Here is a 15069-nt window from a genome sequence, read left to right as displayed (position 1 = left end):
CCCTCTCATTTACCAACTCCGTACTCCACCTGCCCAGACCGATATCTACTCACTTAATCTGTAATCTCTTTGCATCCTCTGCACAATGTGCTTTTCTACTCATTTTAATGCAAACTTAGATACATTACACATAGTCCCCTCTTCCAGGAATGCAGAAGACTGCAGAAGGTAGAAACATACTCATCATTCAGGGTATTCCTCAACCAGAAGCCATGGATGAACAATGAAATTCAGAACCTTCTGAGAGCCATATCACAGGCATTTAAGTCAGGAGATCCTCAACACTACACAACAAACAGGTATGATCTACGGAAAGATATCTCCCAGATGAAGTGGAGATTTTGGATGAGAATGGAAACAATGAAGGGTACCTGACAACCATGACAGGGACTAAATGACCCTAACCTGCTGCAAAACCAAATCTGGTGCAATAGGAGACACCAAATCTGCTTCCAAATGCCTTCAATACCCAATTTGACCACCAGAACAAGGAGGAACTAATACGCGGCCCCACAACCCCTGATAATCCTGTCAATATCAGAAGATGACTTACGGGCTGCCTTCAGTATAGTGAATCCAAGGAAAGCATCTGATCCGGGTGGAGTACCCAGCTGAGTACTGAAAACCTGTACTGACCAACTGGATATCTTCAACATCTCACTCCAAAAGGGTATGGTGTCAATCATACCAATGCCCAAGAAGAGTGCGGTAACCTGCTGAAATGACCTCCAACCAGTGGCACTTTCATCCACAGTGATGAAATGTTTGAAGAAGCTGATGTTAAAACATATCAGCTCCTCTCTCAGCAGTAACATGGATCGATTCCAATTTGCCTACTACATTAACAGGACTGTAACAGGTGCCACCTCACTGGAACACTTGGACAGCAAATGATACATAAATCAGGATACTCTTTATTGACAACAGTTCAGCATTTATCACGGCCACCCCCTCTAAATTGATCAGCAAACTTTAAGATCTGGGCTTCAATACTCAACTGTGTAATTGGATCCTGGATTTCCTCACCTCCAGACCATAATAAGTGTGGATTGGCAAGAATGACGACTCCTCCACAATCTCCATCAGCACTACCACAGGGCTGGGTACCTAGCCTCATGCTCTACTTGCATTACACCTATGACTGTGTGGCTCAGTAGAATAACAGTACCATTTACAAATAGTGGGCTGCATAAAAAGGGGCAATGAGTCTGCATAGAGGAGGGAGATTGAAAACTTAGCTAACAACAACCTCTCACTCAATGTCACCAATACCAAGGAGTGATTGTAGACCTTAGGAATGAAAACCAGAGGCATATGATCCAGCAATCAAAAGGTGGAGAAGGTGAGCAAATTTAAATTTCTGGGAATCACCATTTTGGAGGACCCATTCTGGACCCAACATACTAATGTAATCGTGAAGAAAACTCATCAGCACCTTCATTTCCTCAGCAGTCTGTTGAGGTTCAGTATGACATCGGAAACCTTGGCAAAAGTTCATTGATGTGTAGTGGAAAGTGTGCTGACCAGCTGCATCACAGCCTGGTATAGGGCACCAATACCTCTGAGCAGAAAGCCCAGGACATCAGTGGCAAAACTGTCCCGACCATCGAGAAAATCTACATGGAATGTTGCTGGAGAGCAGCAACAATCATGAAGGATCGACACCACCCAGGACAAACTCTGTTTTCACTGCTGCCATGCTAATGAGGAGGAGGGGGAAGCAAAGGACTTTATCTATAAATGGAGTTTCAAATCTCTAAAGAAAAAGACAGATAACTCCATTCTAATATATATTAGAACGTGGCAAGAAATTAGTGAATGTATACAAAAAAAAGTAAGGATATCAATAAAAGCACAATTGTATAAAAATGTGTTGTTGCCTGTGGTATGACAAAGGTATAAGATATATTAAGGACTGTTACACAGAAGGAACTCGTATCCTTTGAACAATTAGAACACAAATAAATACAGAGTGGCCAATGGGACCTTCTTCGGTTTTCTCCAGTTTAGTTTGTTTTTAAGAGAAAGATGGGGACCAACGTTGACCCCACCTGAAATTAGTGAAACTAAACAAATGGTTTGGATGGGGAATACATCCAAATTTATAACAAAAATGTACTATGCTCTCCAAAGCGAAAGTGTAAAACCAGAGTTTTAGAGGTCAAGGGAAAGATGGGAATCGGACTTGGGTGTGGTGATTTTAGAAAGAAGCTGGTCAGAATGGTGAAAGGACAGCATGACATCAATTAGAAATGCAAGCTATGAACTGGTTCAGTATAATTATTTTACACTAATTAGATCTTATCTCATAAAAGTTATACAGATCAAAAGCCGAAATTTCAGAGATATGTTTCAGATGTGGTACTGAGAAAGGAACTTTTCTCCATGTTATATGGTCATGCATGAAAGTGAAGTTATTTTGGCAAAACAAATCGCAGAAAAATTAACCAGGATAAAATAAATGACAAATTGATCAAATATCAAATCTCATTTATAAATATAGCACTGGCGAAAAAATTGTATCGCGATCACTTGGAAGTCTGATTCCCCTCTACTTATAGCATAATGGACTGCAGAAATGAACAGCTGTAAGAACAAATACAACACTTTTGTAATGGTCTGGCAGCCATACCTGGACCACATAGGGGCCCAGATACAGTAATAAAAAGAAACAAAGAAAGAAAGGGTATAAAAGTATACAAAAACATAGTTTCCCTAATTGGACTCTATATACTTAAAATATATGCAAGCTCTGCCGGTGAACGGATCTGTATGTATGGAGTGGGAGGGTGGGGAGGGAGGACGGAACTGTTTTGTTTGTTAGAAAAAGTTTAATATATTGTATATTCAAAATGTCACTATGTATAATTTTTGGAAAAATATCAAAAACAATTAAAAAAAAAGGAAAGAGGTAAAGGTGCCACAAGACACATATCACCAGATTCAGAAACAGTTGTTATCCCTCCACCATCAGACTTCTAAACAACAGATTCAGACTCATTTAATGTTCCTTACTTTTTTGTTAATAAACATTTTTTTTTCCAGTATATGCAGTTTGTTTTCATATGCTTCTTTGCTTAGGTTTCTCTCTTTTGTATGTTTCTTTCTCTTGAGTACAATTTACACAACCGATAAGTAGAAATTCTTCCTGATCTCAAGGACAGGAGAATTTCAGGGTTGTACATGATGTCATGTATAGTCTCTGAAAATAAATCTGAACTTGAACGTGAATTGGAACATGAACATAGCTAGGATTATTACAGACTTCAAGAACAGTTTCTTTCCTTTAGCTACTACTCTTGAACCTCCCTTTGGTACAAGTATTGGATTGCTCCAACAACTTGAAAAAATTGTCTGAATTAGTACAAATCACTTTTTTTCTACCATGAAGATTTCCGTGACTATTTCTCATCTTTCTCGTATATTTATTGTCTCTTAATTTAGTTCAATTAGTTTATCATTATAGTTTTTCTTTAGCAGTACATGCTCAGCTGCAGCAAGAATTCTGGTGTACACTGCACAATGTATAAGACGATAAACAATAAATCCAAACTCAATTCAGTGTGATTCAACCTGTGGTCCATGAGTATATTATGAGATCTGTGGTGAAGACAAATATTATTGATAAAATAAACAATTTGTAAAACAAGGTTGTAAGTTTGGTGACAAAAACACACAAATTCTCAAAAAAAATGTTCCCAGCAAAATAGAACAAAAGTCTTGTTAGTAGTCAGCGAAAGGGCTCAAGCTCAGTTTGTTATAGGTGACTTGTGTATCATAAGTTTGAATCTCACTATACTATAGGAACAAGTGAATTTAAATTGTAAGTATTTAAATTGATTTGGAATTGAAAGAAATGCCACCATGAAACTACCTGATCATAATGAAAGCTCAAGTTCACTCAGGTTCTTAAAAAGAAAATGTGAAACATCGTTACAAATTTAAGTTGGCCTTGAAAGAAAACAAGAACATGAATGGACCAATTTCCTTAAACATGATCCACCATTTAATAAAATCATAGTTAATCCATTGTTCTGCTTCCCTATACTCCATGATTCTCTATTATCTCTCCAGTTCTATATTACCTCTACAAGGGGAACTATTCCTTCAATCCAAACCCCCATTCCAATTGCTGGTGCTATAAAGGCATTGCACTAACCGTTACGCCAACCATGCTGTGGCGCTGCTCCTTTATTATTTATATAGAAGTACTGGAACAATTAAGAGGTCATGCAGTGTCTATAGGAGGAGGCAAAGGGATATAACCAACATTTTGTGCCTGAGCCTTTCATTGAGGAATGAACAATAAACAGGCAAGCGCCTGAATAAAAAGGTGGGGGAAGAGAGAAGTTGGAATAAGGGGCAGGGGGAAGAGCATGAGCCAACAGGCAAAAGGCCATAGGTGGATATGGGTGGGAAGGTTGAAGAGAAAAATGCTGAGAAGTGATGGGGAAGAGGGTAGCTCTCTGAATGGAGAGGGAAGTGAGTGGGAAATTGGAGGAAATGAGAAAGAAAGAGAGAAAATGAAAAAAAGAAAGCAAAAGAGAGAGAGTGAAAACGAGAGAGTGAACGAGAGAAAGAGCAAAAGAAAGAGAAAGAGACACAACAGAGATAATAGCCTAACAAAACTGGAGAAGTTGATGTAAATGCCATCTGGTTGGAGAGTGCCCACTGGGAGGTCTCCATTATTGCAGACGGAGAGTGCAAAGGTGCTCAATCTTTAGGGCATCCTGTACGACGACTCTGGACTACTCATCTTCTACAGATTTCCAATCATCTTTAAATAATACAGTTGAGTTGAATGTTGTCAGTTATTTCCTCTTCTGATTGCCCAGATTCTCATAAATGTCAAAGTGACTTAAATTGTGGCTAGGCCAGCAGTAATTTGACATTCTTTTATGCATCTGTGTCCATTCTGAGTCTGCATTGGGTGCTGAGGTAAATCGTAAGAAAAATGAGGCAATGTTCTTTGGCAAATGATCCGATTGATCTGCCATCCCCGTTACAGTTGGATCTGAGTACTAAAGGTGTTGGAGATCTGGTTTGGATTGGCCGAAACATGCAACAAAAATTGGTTGGAGCACATCTCAAAGAACAACCAGAAATTGGGTCTGCGGGTAGTGCGCTCCCATTCAATAATAGGGGAGAAGCTGATCATCAGGTGCAAGGTGCTCTCTTTACTGTTTTACATGGCCCTGGTGTAGTCCATTCCCCAAACCTCCATCTTGGCAATCACCAGACCAGTTTTCTGGTTCATGTTGGAATCCAAGATGGAAAGGGTCCAAAGGGTCAACATGAACAAGTCAACAGACAATGGGGACATGGGTACAAGCCATTATCTGATCCTCATCCTGATTATCATCTTTGTCTGTGGCTGTGTCAGGCTGCACGAGGAACCAAAGTGCTTGGGCACTAAGTGTCACTATGTATTGAGAATCTTCCTGGGGTGTTGTGAAGAATAGGCTTCATTCCGTTGTTGTACAATGTCCTAGTCAACTAGACTTTACCACACCACCTATCCTTCATGGAAAAGTTTTTCCAGTGGAAAGCCTTTGACAACAAGGCCATTAGGCAGTGGTCAGCACAGAACATCTTGCAGATATTGAGAGATGAGGACTTAATGGACATGGTGGAGAGGTTCCCTGAGCAGACCATCCAGGTCATCTGGTGGAATGTCTCATCACCAGTGTTCACGAACAAGACCCAAAAGTTGACCTGGCTAGTGGCGAGAGGAGCCTTCCTGGTTAGATCCTTCCTGTACAACCAGAACCTGAGATAACTGCGGTGGAATGGAGTCAGTGGCAAACTCTTTGTAGAATGCAGACTGTGGCGGCACACATCTCATGGCGAACCAGTCCTGCTTGTATTGCCACGTGATGGGGCAGCCATGGGGAAATGGCGTCGTTAGAGGTTTCTCTCGGACTCCAGCATCCCTTCTGGGCAGCGATTATGACGTCACAATGCGCCAGGTGACTGAGCTCATGCTGCCCTTAAAGGGCCGCGCTGAATTTGAATAAAAACAGTCGTTAATGACCTTCGGTGTGGCAGCAGTGATTTCCTTCAGCTCCTATAAGCGCCACAATTCGCTAAGAGTGTGTGAGAAGGATGGAAGTGTCCTTGTCACTATTCATCCCCAGCAGCAGCATGACAGAGGGTTGTCTGATTTACAGGCTGTTCCTGGGGATGCTCACAGAGTCAGACATCTAGAACTGCTGGAAGACCATCAACACAGTCACTAACTTTGGTCTGCCCAATATTTTGCTTTCTGCTCACAGAGTTGTCGCTGCAGGAGTACGTATTGGGGGATGCACTGAAGCTTGGCACAACCAACGCAAGGATGCTGTGGGGAAGGACCACTGTCTAGAGTCCTTCAGTTTCTGGCATTGAAAGGCTTAGACCGAAGGAAAGCCCCTTAAACAACAGAGGGGAGTAATGACAGTGTCACAATGGTAACAATACTGCTAAATAGAAATGGATGTAACAATGTACAGTGCTGGAAACTTTGGAAACAAAACTAAGGGTGTGAAGAGATTTTGAATGGTTTTCTGTTTGAAAATTATTTATTGTGAATGAAGTCTATTGGTAAAAAATTATGACATTCATGCATGCACTCCAAGTCAGAAACAGGTAATGCTGATCAAGATTCCTCCTTGTAAGAAGTGGGATTAAGACCAATACCCATCACCACTGCCACCGTACAATTCATGCAGGATTATATCTGGGAATTCCCAAATCTCTGAGCTCATTGCTACAGTCTCTAAGAACCTCTCTGAACAATTCACCATAACCTGTATCAATGCAGTTATTAATGTTGTGTTAATTAACAGGTCAGGGTTCCAAGTTATTTGAACAGCTTAATTTTAATCTTGCCAATGTCTCTTGCAACTGTAGATATTTCCCCCTAATCACATATATATATCTCTATGAGCATAATTGAATAAACTAATATAACTGTTTTTAAAATATTATCAAATAATTAATGAGAAGTGATACAATGGAAGTGAACTATGCAACAGCCGTTAAGGTGGGACATATCAAGAATTTTTTACCCCCCCCCCCCCCAGAAGAACTTAAACACCCCTTCAGAAATTCTCAAAATTGACACCAAGGAAATAACAAGGTTTCCTCAATTGAGCATTTTTAAGGATGAATATTACAATTTACATTTCTTTCCAAAATATATTAATTTATAAGATTTTAAAACACAAATTAATATTTTAATAGTATTAATAGTGACACTTATTCTTTACAATTGATTCAAACCTCTAATGCCACATACTCAATTTCAGATTCTCCAAGATCATAAAATGTGCATTAAATTATAAAATTTTAATAATTAGAAGTCCGATGATACAGAACATTCCCCTTATGTTTTTGAATACTGAAGAAAATTCAGGCATCCATGTTAACAATTTAACTTTTTAATTACAATAACATACACGTCTCCCAATGACAGTTGGTACATGGTGGAAGGAGGAAACAGAATCCTTAAAACAATGTCTCCCTCAATATAAAATGTTTCCATTTTCAGTGAAAACAAAATATAAATAGTAAAATTGACAGAGTTCTGTCTGTGACCTGGTGTTTTATTTACCCTTCTCCTAAGGAGAACCCAGGCCAACTCGTCCACCCAGTCGGGGCCAGAAAGTCTTGCCATCAGAGTGGACTTAAGGTGTCAGTGGTACCTCTCTACCAATCCTGTGGTAGGTCGTGGTGTGGTGCAGTGTTACCCCTAAAAGCCTTGCCAGCTGCGACCATAGTGCAGAGGTATTACAAGTATGGCCACTTGTCTGCATTCAGTTAGTGGCAGACATCTGACAAAACTGGCCATTCTCATGATAATTTGAAATCCACATCAGAAATCAGAAACAAACAACCCAGATCAAGAAGCAGACATTCCATTATCTATCTCCTGGTAGCAGTTACATTTTAAAACGGTTCTTGGAATCACTGCTAACTGTTAATCAGAAGACATTACCAAAAAAAAACAGAACATGGTACAATTATGCACTCAACAATAATCAGACAACACTCCATAGATGATGCTTACTTTCAATGGAATTTGTTGTTGTCTGATCTGGGTGCAGAAGGGATGTCAATGCTGTGGATCTATGCTGCAGAATGAGTCACTAAATCCAAGGATTCGGTTTGAGGAAATAAAGGTGAGAAATTGAAGCAAAAATGCCATCCAGCATGTTAAATATAGTTCTCAATATACTTTGCCAACAAGTTACTCATGGAAGCTGATGGCAAAATTCAATACTACACAGACACATTTACTTTTATTGCTTTTACTAGTTATTAAATCTAAAGTATGTCAAGTTTGATTTATATCTACTCTAAATGCAAATGGAAAGACATCTATTAGCTGTTGTAAATACATTTTGAACAAGTTCTTGTGCTTTTCCATTAAAAGTAATTATATTAAATCAACGATTGTGGATTATGTAAATTCATCACAAGTGCTGCTTTAATACGTACAGTAATTAGCCCAATTTGCTGTTCAGCTGGTTGCTTTGCGATACAATCCGAGTATGTTACAGGTACATTTTAAACAACATTTAGTCATTAAAAAAAAAAATCACCCGTATAATTTTAAACCATAATGAGCATTGCTCACATAGAAACCCGATTTTCTCACTCGAAAGATGCCAACCTCAGTTTGAAAAGTCTGTTCACAAAATTGGAAACCCCCCCCCCCCCCGCAATGCTGGAAATCATTAATTTTTCTTTGTGCGAATAAAGGAAAACAAATCTAGATGCACCATTCCAATTAAGAGCCACTCTTGACTTCTTCCTACCTCCTCCTTCCTAAAACGCTACCAATTGAGCTTCTGTGTCATTCATGCTACTGCATTGCCTCAAGCCGATATTTCTGCAAATATTCGCTAACGTGCATGAGAAAAGTCAACCCGTCAACTGGATACATCTCACACACGCACAGAATCAGAACTTAAAAGAGGTCCAAATATTTCATTGCGTGACCATTCTCAAAATCCAAGTCATCGTTCATTCCAAATCCTGCTCAGTCTCATCATCCACGGCATCGTGCAATTGTGAAAAGACCCCCTCTCTCTCGCAACTAACCGGGTGCAGCTCCCTGGTCGCAGACCAGACAATAGGAAAGCCGGTATCCTCGGCTGGAAGGAGTCTGCGAGCGACGCTTTGCAGCTCCCACCAAGCTTCGCTGCAAGGTCAGGGCTGCTGCCTCCCTCTCCGCTGCTCGCGCACGCTCCCGACCGCTTCTCGTGCTCGCGCCCTCCAAGGGGGATGATCCTCCACCGCAACCACGGACCGGTGCTCCCAAACACCCCTCGGGCGAGGCGGCCGAAAGGTGACCCGCGACGACGCCGCAGGCGATCGGAAGCCAGTGGCGACCTACCACTTCATAACTTACTCCCTGCCGCCTCGCCCACCCCTCCAATCAAGGGCACCTTTCCCTCCCGCCGACCTTCAGCGATTCTCGATCACTGTCCGCCCACCCACAAAGCTGTCACTCGAGCAACTCACTGCGCATGCGATTGTGCCTGTCACTCAACTGCCGCCGTCCCATCGACGCATGCACGCGATGATCATCCCGCGCAAACCCAGACGCACAGAGCAATCATGCAAAGCGAGAACGGAGTCATTGCTTCAGAAACGTTCTATCGTCTTCATCAGCAGATTATCCAGGCTGCAATTGTTTTAGGTCCAATTCAGGATTTATTTATTTTAATGAGTGTGGCCTCGACTGCAACTGATTTGATTACGAGAGATTACTGTCATATCCTAAAATATAATGTACAGATTTATTGAAATTCTTGCCTGTCGTTTCTACAAAGGGACACAAAGTACAAACAAAAATTATAAATTTAATGATCACACAAGAAAAAGAATAAACACAAAAGGATAGATAGTCATTTGGAGTTAGTGCAAAGAAATGTTACAACAGGGTAGACAGATCTTTGCTCGTCCAGGATGTATTATGGATTAGGATTAGGATAGTACAGGCAGCAAGAAGCTGATGGTGTGGGGGGTGAGGGGGTGAACTGCTTTTGAACGGAGAGGTGCCAGACTTCAGGCTGCACTGCAGTACACTAAAGTGATGAGGTCAAGCGAGGCATGCCTCCCCTCAAGTTCTCTCTTCAAAGGGAATTCTATGAGAGTCTCTTTCATGGCTCCCCTTCTGCAATCCCTGCTGTTCTCAAGTTCTAGGATCATGTGGCTTGCTGCCACAGCCACTTTTCCTTCCTAACTAACTCCATCTAGGGTGCTGCACTTTCTGTCTGAAGGTAGCAGCAAAAGAGAGTGTGTCCAGGGCGATGGGGATCCTTTATGATGTTGGCAGATTGAGAGATTGGTTCGCCGAGCACCTTACTCCATCTGCTCCAACTGTAAGGACCTCCCAGTGGCCAATCACTTCAAGCCCACACTCATCGGCATCCATGTATCGCCAAATCAAGGCCTGCAGCAATTTGGACTAGCAGCACTTTATATTCCACCTCGGCAGACTCCAGCCTCCAATTTTTGTGATCTTCCACCCACAACTTCTCCTTTTCCCTCCTCTGTCTCCCTCCAGTACCCCTGCCCCTTCCTTCCTTTTCCATCAGAGAATTATCTTTCTTAGTCTTCTCCCCTCTCCTATGATCTCTTTACAGCTTTTTTTTTCTTATTCCCTCTCATCTATATCCTGCCATTACCTCTTAGCCTCTTTTCCTCTCCCTTCCATTCTTGTTGCTTTCCCATCCCCCCTTGATATTCAGGTATCTGCCTGATTTTCAGCACTGCTGAAGAAGGGAACAGACCTGAAATGTCATCTTCCTTTTGCTTTTGTGTGACCTATCAAGTTTCTCTAGTAATTTTGAGTACTGCACCTGAGCCAGCAACTGCTGATTTTGCATTTTTCAAAATTCTGGTTTCCTCCCCCTTCTCCCAAGACTACACAAATCCTACCCATCAGACCTTAAAAAAAACTTTAGCATTTTTTTCTCTCCTTGTTTTTCAGATTTATTGTCAGAATACATAAATGACATCGTATACAACTCTTTTTTTGTGAACAAGGCAGAATTACCACTTATTGGTAGTGCAAAAAACTGTACACAGTATATAAAAGTAAACAAATAAAGAACTGTAAATAGATAATAAATGGAAACAAACCAACTGTGCAATAGAGAGAGAATTTAAAAAATCAATAAAGTGCACAAATAAGTCCTTAAACGAGTTCCTGATTGAGTTTGTTGTTGTGAAGTCTGATGATGGAGGGTAGCCGCTGTTCCTGAACCTGATGGTACGAGTCTTGTGGCACCTATACCTCTTTCCTGACGGCAGCAGTAAAACCAGAGTTTGTGCTGGGTGGTGTGGATCTATGATGATTGCTGCTGCACTCCCAATGGCAGGGTTCTCCGTAGATGTTTTTGATAGTGGGAAGGGTTTTGCCAGTGTTGTCCAGGGCTGTGTCCACTTTTGCACTTTTGCTGGGCTTTACACTCAGGGGTATTGGTGTCCCCATACCAGGCTGTGATGCAGCTGGTCAGCACACTTTCCACCACGCATCTGTAGAAATTTGCCAGGGTTTCTGGTGTCATACCAAACCTCTGCAAACTCCTGAGGAAGTCGAAGCACTGATTTGCTTTCTTCAAGATGCCTTTAGTGTGTTTGGTCCAGGAAAGATCCTCCAAGATAGCGACTACCAAGAACTTATCACCCTTTTCACCTCTGATCCCCCAATGATAACTGGATTGTATACCTCTGGGTTTCCCTTCCTGAAGTCAACAAACAGCTCCTTAGTTTTGGTGACATTGAGTGCAAGATTGTTGATGGTGCACAAGTTTTCAATCTCCCTCCTGTATGCTGACTCATTACCTTTCTTTAGACAAACACTCTACTGGTACCGTCAGCAAATCTGTAGATGGTGTTATTGTCGTACCGAGCCACACTGTGGTAGGTGTAAAGTGAATAGAGCAGGGGGCTAAGAATGTAGCCCTGTGGTGCTCTAGTACTGATGGAAATTGTGGAGGTGACATTCTTGCCAATCCTCACTGATTGTGGTCTGGGAGTGAGGAAATCCATGATCCAATGGGGTGTTGTATTAGGAAGGGTTGTGCCTGTCATGTGACAGCACTGCCCCCTACCTAGTCAGAGGACACACCAGCTGCCAATCAAAGTTTGGTTCTGCCTCACTTATTAGTGCACACTTTGCTGTTAGGACCATGCAAATTACCTTCACTGGACTCTCCATCCTCCCTGTACTTGGTCTTGGGCCATTAGCTGTTGTAATTGGATTAACCCTCTTGGCATTGAGCCATTGGCTTCTGCTAACAACCTGGGCTGGAACCTTCAACGCTATAAAGGTGCCGTGTGTTTTTTATTCTCTCTCTTTGCCAGCTTAGGACTACTCTGCTTCACTCCAGGCTTAGAAATGTGGAAGGGGCTGGAGAAACTTGGTAAGATGTGCATTGTTAAAAGGGTTGGGAGCATTTAGTTAGTGGGCCTTGTATGCACTGAGTCAAGGGGTGGGGGTGGGGCATTGTAGTGATTTTTCCTTGATCATTGTATGTACCAGTTCAGTGTGTGTGTGTGTGTGTGTGTGTGTGTGTGTGTGTGTGTGTGTGTGTGTGTGTGTGTGTGTTGCATCAGTTTCCATTTCCCACATTTGCCTTCTCTAAATTAAATCCTTCCCTACCAAAACTGTGTTCAGAGTCCTTGGCTTTGAGACCTACTAAAACTGTTTCCTCACTCATAACAATTGGCACTGCAAGGAGGGTCTCAGGAGTCTTGACTGGGCAAAGGCATGGGGAAATGTTCTGGAACTGGGCAAACAAGCCAATGCCGGCACCGAGGATAGGATTCCTGGGTGGCTAGACAAGGGGAGGGATTTGAACACTTGGCCAGGATGCTGGCAGACCAAGGTAAATCAATGGACTGGCCGGAGCAATTGGACCCACATGGAGGTTCCTGAAAGCCAAAGAGAGTCAAAGGGATGCCTTTTGGCTGTTTGCATCCCTCTGAGATGCCAGGTTGGGAATACTAACCAGATCCAGCATTTGTGCAACCAGAAGGACAGGGAGTTAGAAGAGTTCTGGCAGCGCTGCTGTATGCTGCAGGAAGCAGTTCAGGCTGCCCAGACTTGAGCCAATGATCTTGAGGTCAGGGGGACTGAAGTTGCCTGCAGCCAGACATGCAAAAAATCCAGGCCCTGTTCCAGCACAGTAACAAGCTGGATGCATGGCTGAGGGGTGCGGATATATGGTTAAACAGTGATGATTAGGCAGTGCCCAAGGAGCCTAGATTCCACAACCACTCTTCCCCTTATGCACCCAAATCCCTGCATACTTTTTTTAATTTAATTTTTTTATTTTTCACACCATAAACCACATTGACCAAGATACATACATTTTCCTTTTCAAATATATACAGTGTCATTTTCTCCCCCCCCTCCCATCCCACCCTCCCTACCTCCCCTCCCATTCATTTAAAGTACAAAATCTAAGATACATTAAACCAGTCAAACAATATTGTCATTCAATAAAAATAAACAAGAAATTCCACTGAGTCAATTCTTTTCATTTCCTTCTCCTTTCGTTATTTTAGGTGGTAGATGTCCCCGGTAGGTTTTCTCTATTGTGTTTCATGTATGGCTCCCATATTTGTTCAAATATTTCAATATTATTTCTTAAATTATATGTTATTTTTTCTAATGGAATACATTTATTCATTTCTATATACCATTGTTGTATTCTCAAATTATCTTCTAATTTCCAGGTTGACATAATACATTTTTTTTGCTACGGCTTGAGCTATCTTAACAAATCTTTTTTGTACACCATCCAAATCAAGTCCAAATTCTTTGTTTTTTATGTTACTTAGGAGGAAGATCTCTGGGTTTTTTTGTATATTGTTTTCTGTAATTTTATTTAATATCTGGTTTAGATCTTCCCAAAATTTTTCTACTTTCTCACATGTCCAGATTGCATGAATTGTTGTTCCCATTTCTTTTTTACAACAAAAAAATCTGTCAGATACTGTTGGGTCCCATTTATTTAAGTTTTGAGGTGTAATGTATAGCCTGTGTATCCAGTTATATTGTATCATACTTAACCTTGTGTTTATTGTATTTCTCATAGTTCCAGAACATAACTTCTCCCATGTTTCCTTCTTTATCTTTATATTTAAATCTTGTTCCCATTTTTGTTTAGTTTTACCATTTATTTCCTCATTCTCCTTTTCTTGCAGTTTAATATACATATTTGTTATAAATTTTTTGATTATCATTGTATCTGTAATCACATATTCAAAATTACTTCCCTCTGGTAACCTCAGACTGCTTCCCAATTTGTCCTTCAAGTAGGATTTCAGTTGGTAGTATGCCAACACTGTATCGTGAGTTATATTATATTTATCCTTCATTTGTTCAAAGGATAATAATTTATTTCCTGAAAAACAATTTTCTATTCTTTTGATCCCTTCTTTCTCCCATTCTCTAAAGGAAAGGTTATCTATTGTAAAAGGGAATAACTGATTTTGCGTCAGTATTAGTTTTGGTAATTGGAAATTTGTTTTATTTCTTTCTACATGAATCTTCTTCCAAATTGAACAGATGATGTAATACTGGAGAACTCCTACGTTGTACCAATTTTTCATCCCATTTATATAATATATGTTCAGGTATCTTCTCCCCTATTTTATCTAGTTCTAATCTAGTCCAATCTGGCTTTTCCCTTGTTTGATAAAAATCTGATAGGTATCTTAATTGTGCGGCTCTATAATAATTTTTAAAGTTTGGCAGTTGTAAGCCTCCTTGTTTATACCATTCTGTTAATTTATCTAGTGCTATCCTCGGTTTCCCCCTTTTTCATAAAAATTTTCTTATTATTTTCTTTAACTCCTTGAAGAATTTCTCTGTCAAGTGTATTGGCAATGCCTGAAATAGGTATTGTATCCTTGGAAAAATGTTCATTTTAATACAGTTTATCCTTCCTATTAGTGTTAGTGGTAAATCTTTCCAATGCTCTAAATCGTCCTGTAATTTTTTCATTAGTGGATAATAATTGAGTTTATATAGATGGCCGAGATTTTTATTTATTTGTATAC

General features: G+C 40.8%; 1 protein-coding gene across 4 annotated transcripts in view; it reads right to left on the bottom strand.

Annotated features, from left to right (window-relative positions):
* elovl4a (ELOVL fatty acid elongase 4a) overlaps positions 1-9507 on the bottom strand; it is a 69623-nt gene extending 60116 nt beyond the window's left edge. The window contains exons 1-2 of one of the 4 annotated variants that reach the window (XM_069887396.1): positions 9088-9507; positions 8051-8129 (exon numbers count right to left, since the gene is read on the bottom strand). The gene's annotated coding sequence lies outside the window, so the exon portion shown is untranslated. The other 3 variants (XM_069887397.1, XM_069887400.1, XM_069887398.1) reach the window with 3 other exon arrangements.
* Between the last annotated feature and the right edge of the window lie 5562 nt (positions 9508-15069).

Source organism: Narcine bancroftii, chromosome 6, assembly GCF_036971445.1.
Source record: "Narcine bancroftii isolate sNarBan1 chromosome 6, sNarBan1.hap1, whole genome shotgun sequence".
Taxonomy (NCBI): Eukaryota; Metazoa; Chordata; class Chondrichthyes; order Torpediniformes; family Narcinidae; genus Narcine; species Narcine bancroftii.
Note: the sequence above shows the minus strand (reverse complement) of the source record. Positions and strands in the feature narration are given on the sequence as shown.